This window comes from Plecotus auritus (genome assembly GCF_963455305.1).
Source record: "Plecotus auritus genome assembly, chromosome: 4".
Classification (NCBI taxonomy): Eukaryota; Metazoa; Chordata; class Mammalia; order Chiroptera; family Vespertilionidae; genus Plecotus; species Plecotus auritus.
The window spans coordinates 42,024,120-42,038,727 of record NC_137775.1 but is presented as its reverse complement, the minus strand read 5'-3'; positions in this window follow the sequence as shown (position 1 = coordinate 42,038,727).

Genomic DNA, 14,608 nt, shown 5'->3' with positions numbered 1-14,608 from the left:
GATTTTTGTACAATCTCTTCCCGCACCCCTCACACCCCCTTGCCCCTGAGAATTGTCAGTCCACTTCCTTTCTATGTCCCTGTTTCTATTATATTCATCAGTCCATTCTGTTCATCAGATTTTTTATTCACTTGATTTTTAGATTCACTTGTTGGTAGGTATGTATTTGTTGTCATTTTGTTGTTCATAATTTTTATCTTTACCTTTTTCTTCTTCCTCTTCTTAAAGAATACCCCTTCAGCATTTCATATAATCCTGGTTTGGTGGTGATGAACTCCTTTAGCTTTTTCTTATCTGTGAAGCTCTTTATCTGACCTTCAATTCTGAATGATAGCTTTGCTGGGTAGAGTAATCTTGGTTGTAGCTTCTTGCTGTTCATCACTTTGAATATTTCTTGCCACTCCCATCTGGCCTGCATAGTTTCTGTTGAGAAATCAGCTGACAGTCGTATGGGTACTCCCTTGTAGGTAACTAACTGTTTTTCTCTTGCTGCTTTCAAGATTCTCTCTTTGTCTTTTGCCCTTGGCATTTTATTTATGATGTGCCTTGGTGTGGTCCTCTTTGGATTCCTCTTGTTTGGAGTTCTCTGTGCTTCCTGGACTTGTAAGTCTATTTCTTTCACCAGTTAGGAAAAGTTTTCTGTCATTATTTCTTCTAATAGGTTTTCAATATTTTGCTCTCTCTCTTCTTCTGGCACCCCAATAATTCGGATGTTGGTAAGCTTAAAGTTGTCCCAGAGGCTCCTTACACTATCTTCAGATTTTTGGATTCTTTTTTCTTTTTGTTTTTCTGGTTGGGTGTTTTTTGCTTCTTTGTATTTCAGATCTTTGACTTGATTCTTGCGATCCTCTAGTCTGCTGTTGGATCTCTGTATATTATTTTTTATTTCAGACAGTGTATGCTTAATTTCTAATTGGTCCTTTTTCATATCCTCAAGGGTCTCACTAAATTTATTGGCAGTTTCTAGAAAATTCTTGAAAAACCTTATAACCGTGGTTTTGAACCCTATATCCAGTCCTTTGCTTTCCTCCATTTCTGTCATTTGTGACCTGTTTCTTTGTCTCCACATTTTGGCTGCTTCCCTGAGTTGATAGAGTGGCTTTGTGTGCTAGGTGTCCTACAGGGCCCAGTGGCTCAGCCTCCCCAGTTACCTGAGGTGGACACTCTTGGTGCACCCCTTTGTGGGCTGTTTGCACAGTCTTGTTGTAGTAAAGCCTTAATTGTTGTTGGTATCACTGGGAGGAATTGGCCTCCAGGCCAATTGGCTGTGAGAATCAGCTGTGTCTATGCTGAGAGAACTTCTGTGCTAGAGATACCCTTATGGGGCAAGACTTGCTTCAGTGGGGCTTAGGTGCTCACTGAGTCTGACCCCTGAGTGTGTCCCTATGGATATGAGGAGTTGTAATCTGGATGGTCCCACTCTGACCACTGGGTACACTGGCTCTTGGATCTCCAAGGAGGTGCTAATTTAGCCTCTGCCTGAGGCCACCCAGCAGGAGCTACGGAGAAATCTGCAGATTCCTCTTCTTTGTTTGGGTTTTGGAGGTGCCCAGATGAGGCCCAGCTGTGAAGCAATGCAAGCTGCTGCGAGGCCTTGGGCCTTCTTTTGGATGTTCTGGGTCTCTCTGACCTAGCTGCAGTTTGTTAGTTAATATTAGATTGCAAAGGGCCAGGTCATTCATATGCAAAAGCCTCTGTGCACAGCTTGGGTGGGGCGGGGTCTCAGGGAATTAACAGGGCAGAGCAAACAGCTATGGCTGATCCTCAGCCCTGCCCTAAGAGGCCCCTGGGTCTCAGTGTCCTGCAGTAATCACTGCAAGCACCTCTGAGAGAAAGCCGCCCTCAAGTTCTGCCTGATGCCAGACAGTACAGTTTCTCCCCATATGAGTCTGGGTCCCCAGATTCTTGCCCAGAACTGGAGTTCAGAGCAGTCGGGAGCTTGTGTCTTCCTCCCGATTGAGAAAGACAACCACGTCCTCAGTTGTCAGCCCTTTCTGCGCCTGCGCCTCCATACCTCTGCACTTTACTTCCGCACCTCCTCTGAGTCTCAGTGTGCTTTTCTCTTTCCTTCTAGTTGTAGAATTTCCACTGAGCCAGCCTTCCTGTGGTTCTGGATGATGTCCGTTTTGTCTTTTAGTTGTAGTTTTGAAGTTGTTGTGCGAGGCAGCAATTTCAGGTGTTTACCTATGCCGCCATCTTGGTTTCCTCCTTGAGGGTTTTTTTATTTTTTTTATTTTTTTTATTTTTTTTATTTTTTTTATTTTTATTTTTTTTATTTTTATTTATTTTTTTTTTCTTTTCAAGTTTTTATTAAGGTATTATATGTGTACATATCTTACCATTGCCCCCCACCCCCACCCCACTCCCATACATGCCCTCACCCCCCAATGTTTTGCATCCGTTGGTTACTCTTATATACATGCATATAAGTCCTTCAGTTGATCTCTTATTTCCCCCACCTCTCCCTAACCTTACCCCTGTAATTTGACAGTCTGTTTGATGCTTTACTGCCTCTGTAACTATCTTTTTGTTCATCAGTTTATAATGTTTTTCATTATCCCCAAATGAGTGGGATCATGTGGTATTTTTCTTTCATTGACTGGCTTATTTCACTTAGCATAATGTTCTCTAATTCCATCCAAGTGCCTACAAATGGTAGTAATTCCTTCTTTTTTACAGCAGCATAGTATTCCATTGTGTAGATGTACCATAGTTTTCTGATCCAGTCATCTGCTGATGGGCACCTAGGCTGTTTCCAAATCTTAGCTATTGTAAATTGTGCTGCTATGAACATAGGGGTGCATATATCCTTTCTGATTGGTGTTTCTGGTTTCTTAGGATATATTCCTAGGAGTGGGATTACTGGGTCAAATGGGAGTTCCATTTTCAGTTTTTTGAGGAAACTCCATACTGTTCTCCACAGTGGCTGCACCAGTCTGCATTCCCACCAGCAGTGCACGAGGGTTCCTTTTTCTCCGCATCCTCGCCAACACTTGTCGTTTGTTGATTTGTTGATGATAGCCATTCTGACAGGTGTGAGATGGTATCGCATTGTTGTTTTGATTTGCATCTCTCGGATAATTAGTGACTTTGAGCATGTTTTCATGTGTCTCTTGGCCTTCCTTCTGTCTTCTTTCGAAAAGATTCTATTTAGGTCCGTTGCCCATTTTTTTATTGGATCCTTTATCTTCCTTTTATTAAGTTGTATAAGCTGCCTGTAGATGTTGGAAATTAAACCTTTATCAGTGATACCATTTGCAAATATGTTCTCCCATACAGTGGAGTTTCTTGTTGTTTTGTTGATGGTTTCTTTTGCTGTGCAAAAGCTTTTTATTTTGATGTAGTCCCATTTGTTTATTTTCTGTTTGGCTTCCATTGCCCTAGGGGCAGTATCACGGAAAAAGTTCTTTTGGCATATGTCTGAGATTTTGCTGCCTGTGGATTCCTCTAGTATTTTTATGGTTTCCCGTCTTATATTTAAGTCCTGTACCCATTTTGAGTTTATTTTTGTGTATGGTGTAAGTTGGTGATCTAGTTTCATTTTTTTGCATGTATCTGTCCAATTTTCCCAACACCATTTATTAAAGAGACTGTCTTGACTCCATTGTATGCTCATGCCTCCTTTGTCAAATATTAAATGCGCATATTGGTTTGGGTCGATATCTGGATTCTCTATTCTGTTCCATTGATCTATATGTCTGTTCTTGTGCCAGTACCAGGCTGTTTTGAGGACAGTGGCTTTGTAATACAGCTTGAAATCTGGTATTGAGATCCCTCCTACTTTATTCTTCTTTCTCAGGATTGCTGTGGCTATTCGGGGTCTTTTTTTATTCCAGATGAATTTTTGGAGAGTTCTTTCTAGGTCTGTGAAATACGCTGTTGGTATTTTAATGGGGAGTGCATTGAACCTATAGATTGCTTTGGGTAGTATGGACATTTTAATGATGTTGATTCTACCAATCCATGAACATGGTATGTTCTTCCATCTGTTTACATCTTCCTCTATCTCTTTTTTCAGTGTCCTGTAGTTTTCCGCATATAGGTCTTTTACCTCCTTGGTTAGGTTTATTCCTAAGTATCTTAATTTTTTTGGTGCGATGGAAAATGGGATTGCTTTTTTAGTCTCTCTTTCTGTAAGTTCATTGTTGGTGTATAGAAATGCCATAGATTTCTTGGTGTTAATTTTGTATCCTGCTACATTGCCAAATTCATTTATTAAGTCTGTTAGTTTTTTGATGGAGTCTTTCGGGTTTTTTATGTACAATATCATGTCATCTGCAAATAAGGACAGCTTTACTTCTTCTTTTCCAATTTGGATGCCTTTTATTTCTTCTTCTTGTCTAATTGCAGTGGCTAATACTTCCAGTACTATGTCAAACAGGAGTGGTGAGAGTGGGCATCCCTGTCTTGTTCCTGTTCTTAGGGGAAATGGTTTTAGTTTTTGCCCATTGAGTATGATGTTAGCTGTGGGTTTATCATATATAGCTTTTATTATGTTGAGGTATGATCCTTCTATTCCCACCTTGTTGAGAGTTTTTATCAAGAAAGGGTGTTGGATTTTGTCAAATGCTTTTTCTGCATCAATTGATATGACTATGTGATTTTTATCTCTCAATTTGTTTATGTGATGTATCACATTTATTGATTTGCGGATATTGAACCATCCTTGCATTCCTGGGATAAATCCTACTTGGTCATGGTGTATGATCTTTCTGATGTACTGCTGGATCCTATTTGCTAGAATTTTATTGAGGATTTTGGCATCTACATTCATGAGGGATATTGGCCTGTAATTCTCCTTCATTGTGTTGTCTTTATCTGGTTTTGGTATTAGGGTGATGCTGGCTTCATAGAAGGAGCTTGGAAGTGTTCCTTCCTCTTGAATTTTTTGGAATAGTCTGAGGAGGATAGGTTTTAGTTCTTCCTTGAATGTTTGGTAGAACTCTCCTGTGAAGCCGTCTGGCCCCGGGCTTTTGTTTGCTGGAAGCTCTTTGATGACTGCTTCAATTTCTTCCATAGTTACTGGCATGTTGAGATGTTTAGATTCTTCCTGATTGAGTTTTGGAAGGTTATATTTTTCTAGGAATATGTCCATTTCCTCCAGGTTGTCCAGTTTGTTGGAATAGAGTTGTTCGTAGTATTTTTTAACAATCCTTTGTATTTTGGCGGGATCTGTTGTTATTTCACCTCTTTCATTTCTGATCTTGTTTATTTGGGTCCTCTCTCTTTGCTTCTTGGTGAGCCTGGCTAGAGGTTCATCAATCTTGTTTATCCTTTCAAAGAACCAGCTCTTGGTTTTGTTGATCTTTTGTATTGTTTCTTTGGTCTCTATGTCGTTTATCTGTGCTCTGATCTTTATTATTTCCTTCCTTCTGCTTACACTGGGCTTTTCTTGTTGCTCTTTTTCTAACTCTTTGAGTTGTTGGGTTAGGTAATTTATTACCCCTGTTTCTTGTTTTTTGCAGTAGGCTTGTAGAGCTATGAACTTCCCTCTCAGGACTGCTTTCGCTGTGTCCCATAGATTTTGGATTGTAGTGTTTTCATTGTCATTTGTTGTCATGATGTTTTTTATTTCTTCTTTGATCTCTCTGGTAACCCAGTCATGGTTTAATAGCATGCTGTTTAGTCTCCATGTGTTTGATTTCTTTGGGTTGTTTTTATTGTAGTTGATTTCCAGTTTTATGCCACTGTGGTCTGAGAAGATGCTTGATATGATTTCTATCTTCTTGAATTTGAAGAGACTTTGCCTATGTCCCAACATATGGTCTATCTTTGAAAATGACCCATGTGCACTTGAGAAGAATGTATATTCTGTGGCTTTGGGGTGAAATGTTCTGAAGATGTCAATTAATTCCATCTGGTCTAGTGAGTCATTTAGGATTGATGTTTCTTTGCTGATGTTTTGTTTAGAGGATTTGTCCAGTGGTGATAGTGGGGTATTAAAGTCCCCTACTATGATTGTATTGCTGTCAATCTCTCCCTTGATATCCTCCAGGAGTTTTTTTATGTATTTGGGTGCTCCTGTATTGGGTGCATATATGTTTACCAGAGTTATTTCTTCTTGTTGGATTGCTCCCTTTAGTATTATGAAATGGCCTTCCTTATCTCTTGTTATGTCCTTCAGTTTGAGATCTAATTTGTCAGAAATAAGTATTGCTACCCCAGCTTTTTTTTCAGTTCCATTTGCCTGGAAAACCTTTTTCCATCCCTTCACCCTCAGTCTGTGTGCGTCTTTTTTTCTGAGGTGGGTTTCTTGTAGACAGCAGATATATGGGTCGTGTTTTCTTATCCAATCCGTTACCCTATGTCTTTTGATTGGGGCATTTAATCCATTTACATTTAAAGTTATTATTGATAGGTACTTATTTGTCGCCATTCCTATTCTTTACCCCTGTGTTACTTCTTCGCTTCCTGTTTCTTTCTTTCTTTCTTTTTTTTTTTTTTACAGCAGACCCTTTAGCATTTCTTGCATTGCTGGTTTGGTGGTAATAAATTCCCTTAGTCCTTTTTTGTCTGTGAAGCTCCTGATTTCACCTTCAATTTTGATTGACAGCCTTGCTGGGTACAGTATTCTTGGATTCAGCCCCTTCCTTTGCATGACTTTGTATATTTCATTCCATTCCCTTCTGGCCTGATGAGTTTCTGTTGAGAAATCAGTTGCTAGTCTGATGGGGGTTCCTTTGTATGTAACTTTCTGTCTCTCTCTTGCTGCTTTTAAGATTCTTACTTTGTCGTTGGTGTTTGCCAATTTAATTATAATGTGCCTTGGCGTCGGTCTTTTGGGGTTCATTTTGCTTGGGACTCTGTGAGCTTCTTGGATTTGTGTGTGTTTTTTCTTCCCTATATCTGGGAAATTTTCTGTCATTATTTCTTCAAAGAGGTTTTCTATTCCTTGCTCAGCTTCCTTTCCTTCTGCAACTCCTATTATGCGAATGTTGTTTTGTTTCGTGTTGTCCCAAAGTTCCCTTAGACTCTCCTCCTGCCTTTTAATTTTTTTTTCTAGAAGTTGCTTTTCTTGGGTATTTTTTTCCATCTTGTCTTCTAGCTCACTGATGCGGTCCTCTGCTTCTTCTAGTCTACTCTTGATGCTTTCTATTGAGTTCTTTACGGCAGCGATGTCATTTTTCATTTCTTCTTGGTTCTTCTTCATTTCCTCTTGGTTCTTGCTCATATTGTCGAATTTGTCTTCCATTCTTTTCAGCCACCTTATGACCATTTCTCTGAATTCTTTTTCTGGAAGGTTGCTTGCCTCCATTTCGTTTACTTCCTTTTCTGGTGATGCCTGCTTTTCTTTCATATGCGGGCTGCTTCTTTGTCTCCCCATGGTCTCTCTTCTCTGGGTGTCTGGTTATGTAGTTCTCTCTCTCCTGGGTTGATTTAAAGGCACAAAATACAGCACTACCAGGTACAACTCACAAGGCACTGAACAGGAATGTATTCACGATATTAATAACCTCCAATAAAGGTGACCACCAGAGAAAGGCAAATTGGGTGATAGGAGAGAAAGAAGAAGAGGAAAAAGGAAAGAAAGAAAGAAAGAAAGAAAGAAAGAAAGAAAGAAAGAAAGAAAGAAAGAAAGAAAGAAGGAAAGAAAAAAAGAAAAAAGGAGTGTGAAAATGAAATTGGGAAAAGGGAAAGTAAAGAGAAAAAAAAAAAAGTAAGAGAGACAAGAAAGTGACTAAGAGAGAAAGGGGAACAGACTATATATATTGGGGATAAAACTCCAATAGAACAATCACTAATCCCAGAAAATGCCAGCAACAAGTGCCTGGGGATTAGTACAAACTACCACACCAACTAATATGGAGTGAGGCAAGGGAAAGCTGAAGCACAAAACAAACAAAAAAATAAACAAAAGAAGAATAAGCAAAACAATCTCACAAAAAAGCATAAAAATTGGATATAATCTACATTCAAGCAAACAACAACAAAAGGACAGAGAGAAGGACAAGTTTATGGATAGCTCAGACAGCGAAGGGAGAGGTGTATGTGGACTTGGAGCAGAGGATTGGAGATTAGATATGTAAGTAGGGTGAAATTTTAACAAGGGGTAAACAGAAAGAATAGGGAAAATCTAAAGCAGTAAAAGGGTAATATAAACAGGACACTGAAAAGGGGGAGGTTAGGAAGAGAGTGATGGCCTAAAGGTAGAGTTGAGATAGAGTAAAACAATGCTAAAGGAAAGATAAAAATAGAATGTAGAACCCTAATCCCAAAATAAAATGAAGAGAAAATAAAATGACACTTTAAAAAAAAAAAAAAAAAGATAAAATAGCAGTAGTATTAATACGGATTGAAAATAAAAATGTAATCATTAAAAAGGTAAAATCAAGTGATGAAAAAAGAAAAAAAAAGTTTCTTGATTAAAAGATGCAAAAAATGAAAATAAAAAAAAAATAAAAAAAATAAAAAAATAAAAGGTAAAAATAAAATGTGAAGTAGTGAAGGTCATTCACTTCCTCTGTTTTTCTGTTTGGCACGCCTGTTTCTCAGTCCAGACAGTATTGCAGTTCCCTGCGATCCACTGCTCTTCGGTGTTGTAAGCCAGTCCTGATTTTAAGCAGGCGGTGTGTCTTAATTTCTCGTATTCCTTTATTTTTGATTACACAAGAGTCGATTTGTGATTCAGCCCCTGGGTGGCAGTGTTTCTGGATTAACTTCCGGGTCTATCTATGGCCTCTCTAGGCAGTGTTAGAGCCTTCTTTCTCTGTGGCACTCGTCACCGGCCTTATCCCAGGGGAAATCTGACCTTTCCGTGGTGGAGTGTAGAGCTCCTCTGAACCCGTGTGCTTGCGCCAGTTGGGGAGCGTTGTTCTGGGGCTCGCAGCTGTTCCTGGGGTGCCGCCGTTGTGGATTCTCAGGCTTCAGATAAGCTCCACTTTCCGGATCAAGATGGCGCAGACTCCGCGTCCAACCCCGCAGCTCCGGGAGGGGACCCAGCCACAGTTGGTGCTGCCAGGTCAGGGGAACCCCGTTCAGCAGTCCCCCACCTCCTTCTGGAATTCAGCTGTCTCCCAACCAGCCAACAAACACTCCTTGTGCGACCCTCAGCTGTTCTTTCTTTCTGCTCCGGGACAAGGCTCGGAACACGTCTGTCTATTCCGCCGCCATTATTCCCTCCCCCCCTCCTTGAGGGGTTTTAAAGGCTGGGCTTTTAGGGGAGGTCTGAGGGGAGGATCAGTAGAATATTCATCAGCTTTATGCTGATGCACCAAAATGAGATTTATTCTCTTAACTTCATCTGTCCTTGGGTGTGGTCGGCAAATGACACTAATTGGATTTCTGCTATCTGTCTCCCTGGGTAGGGTGATATAAGCTATTTACTTTCTGTTGGGAAGAAGTGTAAACCATTTACTTTTTTTTTCTTTTTAAAAATTTATCTTTATTGTTAAAAGTATTTTTTAAAAGGTATTATAAATGTCCCATTTACTTTTAAGTGTCCTTGGTTTAGGGAAGATAGGATTTACTAGGTGGCTGCAAACTGCTTGTTTAACTATCAGTCTTGGTGTCCTATTTTGCTTGTCCTGGCTAACTGGCCTGTCTCAATTTAAGCCTCAGAGCAATCCAGAAGATGAGTCATTCAGAAACTGGATTTGGTGGGAATCACTTGAGAAGGCTAGAGGCAGGCCTTTATTCCTGTCTGAGAATTGTTCATTGTGGACTTCAGAAGTCATCCATTGCCCCCAAGCCATTGGCTGTTCCCCTGCACACTATTGTCTAGCTCTGACTTGTTCATGGGTGAGAGAATGAGGGATTTCTGGAAAACACGGTTGAGGTGCCTCTTGGTACCATGAATTGGGAAAGGGTTAAGAACTACCTTCTTGTCATCATGTAGCTAACATTCTATAAGAAAAGATACAATAAAGTATACCAATAATATGAAGTATAGTGCAGGAAATGATAAGTGCTATGAAGGATAAATGAGGATAATGTTATAGAAAATGAAGTGCTATTTCACATAGGGTGATCCAAAGGGGCTCTCTCTACCCATTTGCATATATGCTATATGTAATGGTCTGGGGGAAAAGATTTTTAAAAAGGTATACTTTTGCTTGTTTTCTTCATTCTAGTCATGGCACATTGAAGGTGTGATCATATGCAATGATATGCCAAGTTCTGCTGATAGAACTCCTTTACAAATGGCATCTAATATGGCTATTTTCAGACTATTTTCATCTTCATCTCACCAACTGAGAATCATAAATTAATCTAATTAGTTATTTACTTAGCTTCTATAATTTAAACTTGGGCTATGAAACATCAGCAAAACATAAGGCTATTAATTATGCCAACAATCACTGTCTTAGGGTGCTTTGTGATTTTTGAAGCATGTCTACATTTATTATTTTATATGAATTTCTCAATACCCTATGACACTGGAGGAATTTTTGAGAGGATGAATGTTTTGATTCCCATTTAGTAGTGTTCCTGTGCTCTCCTAGGTAAAGCATGCATTCTGCTTCTTTGAAAATTGTGAGGAGGTCAATAATTCCTACTAGAAATTACAGAGAACTGAGATATTTCTGGGAAGTATGTATTAATTGGAAAGATAGCGATTGTTCCATTTTCTTGAAATAAATTCACTATTTTCTGCCATACATTTTTTGGGGGGGTTAATTCTCACCTGAGGATATTTTTCCATTGACTCTAGAGAGAGTGGGAGAGAGAGGGAAAGACAGAGAGAAACATAGATGTGAGAGAAACACATCGATTGGTTGCCTCCTGCACATGCCCTGACCAGGGCCAGGCCAGGGAGGAGCCTGCAACCAAGGTATGTGCCCTTGGTCAGAATTGAACCCGGGACCCTTTGGTCCGCAGGCCAACACTCTATCCACTGAGCCAAACCGGATGAGGCTCCATTGATTTTTTTAGAGAAAGTGGAAGGGAGAGGGAGAGACAGAGAAAAACATCCATGTGAGAGAGACACATTGACTGGTTGCCTCCTGCATGCCCCTGGACAAAGGCCGGGGAACCTACAACTGAGGTACACACTTGACCTTGACCAAAATCGAACCGCGGGCCCTTCAGTCCGTGGGCCAATGCTCTATCCACTGAGCCAAACCAGCTAGGGCCTGCCAAACATTTTTAATGGAATGTATTGGTGTTACATTGGTCAGTAAAATTAAATAGGTTTCAAGTGTACAATTCTGCACACTGCATTGAGCGCTCACCATTGAAAGTCTAGTCTCCTTCCATCACCATTTATCCCCCTTTTTCCCTTTTCTACCTCCCCCCTCCCCTTCCCCGCTGATAATCACCGTACTGTTGTTTGTGTCCATGAGTTTGTAGGGTTTTTTGCTTAAACCCTTCATCTATTTCCCTTCTGACAGTTGTCAGTCTGTTCTCTGTATCTGAGTTTGTTTCTATTTTGTTTATTTAGTTCATTAGATTCCACATATAAGTGAAATCATATAGTATTTGTCTTTCTCTGCCTAGCTTATTTCACTGAGTATAATGCCCTCTGGGCCCTTTTTGCTATCACAAAAGGTAAGATTTTCTTCTTTTTTATGGCCAAGTAGAATTCCACTGTGTAACTCATGTTTTTAATCCACTCATCTACTGATGGGCCTTGGGCTGCTTCCAAATCTTGGCTATTGTAAATAATGCTGCAGTGAACATAGTGGTGCATCTTTTGAATCAGTGTTTCGGGTTTCTTTGGATATATTCCCAGAAGTGAAATCGCTGGGTCAGAAGGCAGTTCCATTTTTTTTTTTTTTTTTTTTTAGGAAATTCCATACTGTTTTCCGCAGTGGTTGCACCAATCTGCATTCCCACCAAAAGTGCAGAGCAGTTCCCTTTTCTCCACATCCTCGCCAACACTTGTCTTTTGTGGATTTGTTGATGATAGCCATTCTAACAGGTGTGAGGTGATGTCTCATTGTGGTTTTAATTTGCATTTCTCAGATTATTAGTGACTTTGAGCATCTTTTCATATGTCTATTGGCCATTTGTGCTCTTTGGAAAAGTGTCTATTCAGGTCCTTTGCAGTAAGAAATAGTTTGCTATAAATTTCAAATTCTATTATTGAATCTCCTCTTAGTTACATATAAGAAAGAAAATATTCACCAAATTATGATTATGCATCTCTACCATAAAGCACATTAATTCAACATGATAGTTATCTTTGTGAGAAAAAGAAAATGTTTGAGAAACTGTTCAATTTACATATAGGGAAATATTCTGCATTACTTGTTACCCTTAATTAGACAGACCGTCAATATTAGTTTCCAGCACAGGAAACAGCACACTCAACCTGGGTTACTGAGGAAGGTAATGAGGGCTGTTGACAAAGTGTGGGCAGGTTTTAAGGAAAACAAGAGAGGTGAAAAAAGCTTAAGCTTCAGGGTTCTTCGCTCACATCGCCTCTTCCAAGGCTCTGCCCCTAAGTCTGTCATCCAGTATTTTGTGTTCTTGTTCTTAAAGAAAGCTCTCAAAATTATTTATGCTTCATGCACCACAAAACCTGGTTCTGCCACAAGCAAAGGACAGTGAAGCAACTCCCTGGCCAGCACCCTCTCCATCCTAGATCTGAAGGGGTAAGAGGAAGAAGCAATTACTGGAACCTGGAGAGAGAAGTGTAGCTGCAGAGGAGGACTGCCTGGCAGACACCATAGTAAACCAGCGACACCCAGCTCGGAGCCTAAGGACAGAGAGAGGAGGGGAAAACCCACTTCAACCCCACTCGTCTCCCTTCAGTTCTGCCAGTGCCTCCACTGGCTGGACCAAACCAAAGCCAAAGGGTGAGGGGGTCAGTTTCTCTAGCCCATCATGGTCAAAAGCCTGGGTCACAGAAAAGGGTGAGGAAACAAATATCCAGCACACACTGCTTTCAGAGTTAACGGCTTCTAAAGACAGCACTGCACAGTAAGTGAGCGCGCCTCTGCTGTACTCTGTCACATCTACTATTGTATGGCAAGTCCTGGGCGTGATCACCCACATGGGTGCAATATACCCTGTGCAGTCAGTATGTTCATGGTAGTGGCACATAAATCATATTCTAATAAGTAAGATCTTGTTTTTCTAATGGTGTAATTTCAAATGAGAGCCAACTTTTAGAAACTGAGCTAACTTTGAAAAAGCCTGACTTTTATCTTAGGAAAATAATTTGGGCCACAGTTTGCCTCTTTAAGGTAAGGAGAAAATTTTGGCACAAAGCAGACTCTCCATAGTTATTAGTGGAATGAATGAGTAAATAATCCTACAATTCAAACATTCTATGATCTTATCTTCCTTTCTGATTGACCAAATGTCGGTGGCTTTAAACAATCAGATTTCACTCTGTTTCTATCAAACAATAAATGACTAAAAGACAGATTTACCTGGAACTGGGAATCTATTTTTTAAAGGAAACCCTTTACTTTTTTCATTAAATCCTCTGTAAGGGTGGAAGATACTTTTGGAATAATGAACATGTAATTATTTTATAAATGTTGGTTTTCATATTCAGTAATGCCTCTCTTTCAGGACACTGTTAAACCTGAAAGTTAAAAACCCCAGTCTGTCACTGTTCTTTGACCCAGTGGTATCCTGTGATTTTATGTGATGGGATATGATTATCGTTCAGCTTGACGTGGAAGCATTAGAAAAACAAACATATTGAGATTGTAAGTAGGGAAGTATGTGTCACCTGAAGTTGAAAGGACAGAGAAGAGATTAAAACAAAACAAAAAACAAGGAAAGCAATAGTGAGCGTCAGAGATGGCGGGGGCGGGGGTGGGGGGGAGCCGGGGTGGGGGGGGCATTGGGAAGCTGAGCAATATTAGACACAGCACAGGGGCCACTGGGGAGCAGTGACAATGGAGCTCTAATGGAGGGTGTTATTGGTTCCACCATGTGAAATTGTACGGCAGATCAAAAATGTTTGAATGTAGTAATTTCATATTTCTTTGCATAGAGCTCTTACTACTACATAGTGTTATAGCTTGTGCAAGCCTTAGTCTGCACTCACTGTAGCAGTCCTGGAAGAAATCACTATTACAGCACAAATGGAGTAACAGAGGTCCATAGTTCTATCTTCAGAATCATTAAGAAGCAGTTAAATTATATTTAGTATACTCTAGGAGAGGGAACTGTGTTACACATAAGAGGAAAATATTTATTTAGAAAGTTAAAATGTTTCCGTGTTTAATAGGGTCAGGTTAATCTTTACATGAACATTTCTTCTTTTGCATTGTGTGTGTGTTGTATATATTTAGAGTGGGCCATCTATATTAGCACAAGGGATACCAAAAAGAAAAAAACACAAAATGGAGAGATGGGAAGGAGAGTAAATAGTTATAAATGCCTTTTGGGTCCTTGAAACTACAGACCCAAATTTAACAAAGGATCTAGATGGGTCCCTAATGCAGTATCCTCTGTTAATTTTTTTTTAACCCACACCTGAGGATACGTTTTGATTTTTATTTATTTAGAAAGAGAGAGCAAGGGAGGAAGGGAGGGAGAGAGAGAGAGAGAGAGAGAGAGAGAGAGAGAGAGAGAGAGCAATCAGTTGCCTTCCATACGTGCCCCAACTGAGGAGTTGAACCCACAATCTAGGTGTGTGTCCTGACCAGGAACTGAACCTACAATCTTTACTTTTTAAAATATGTTTTTATTGAACCATGACCTC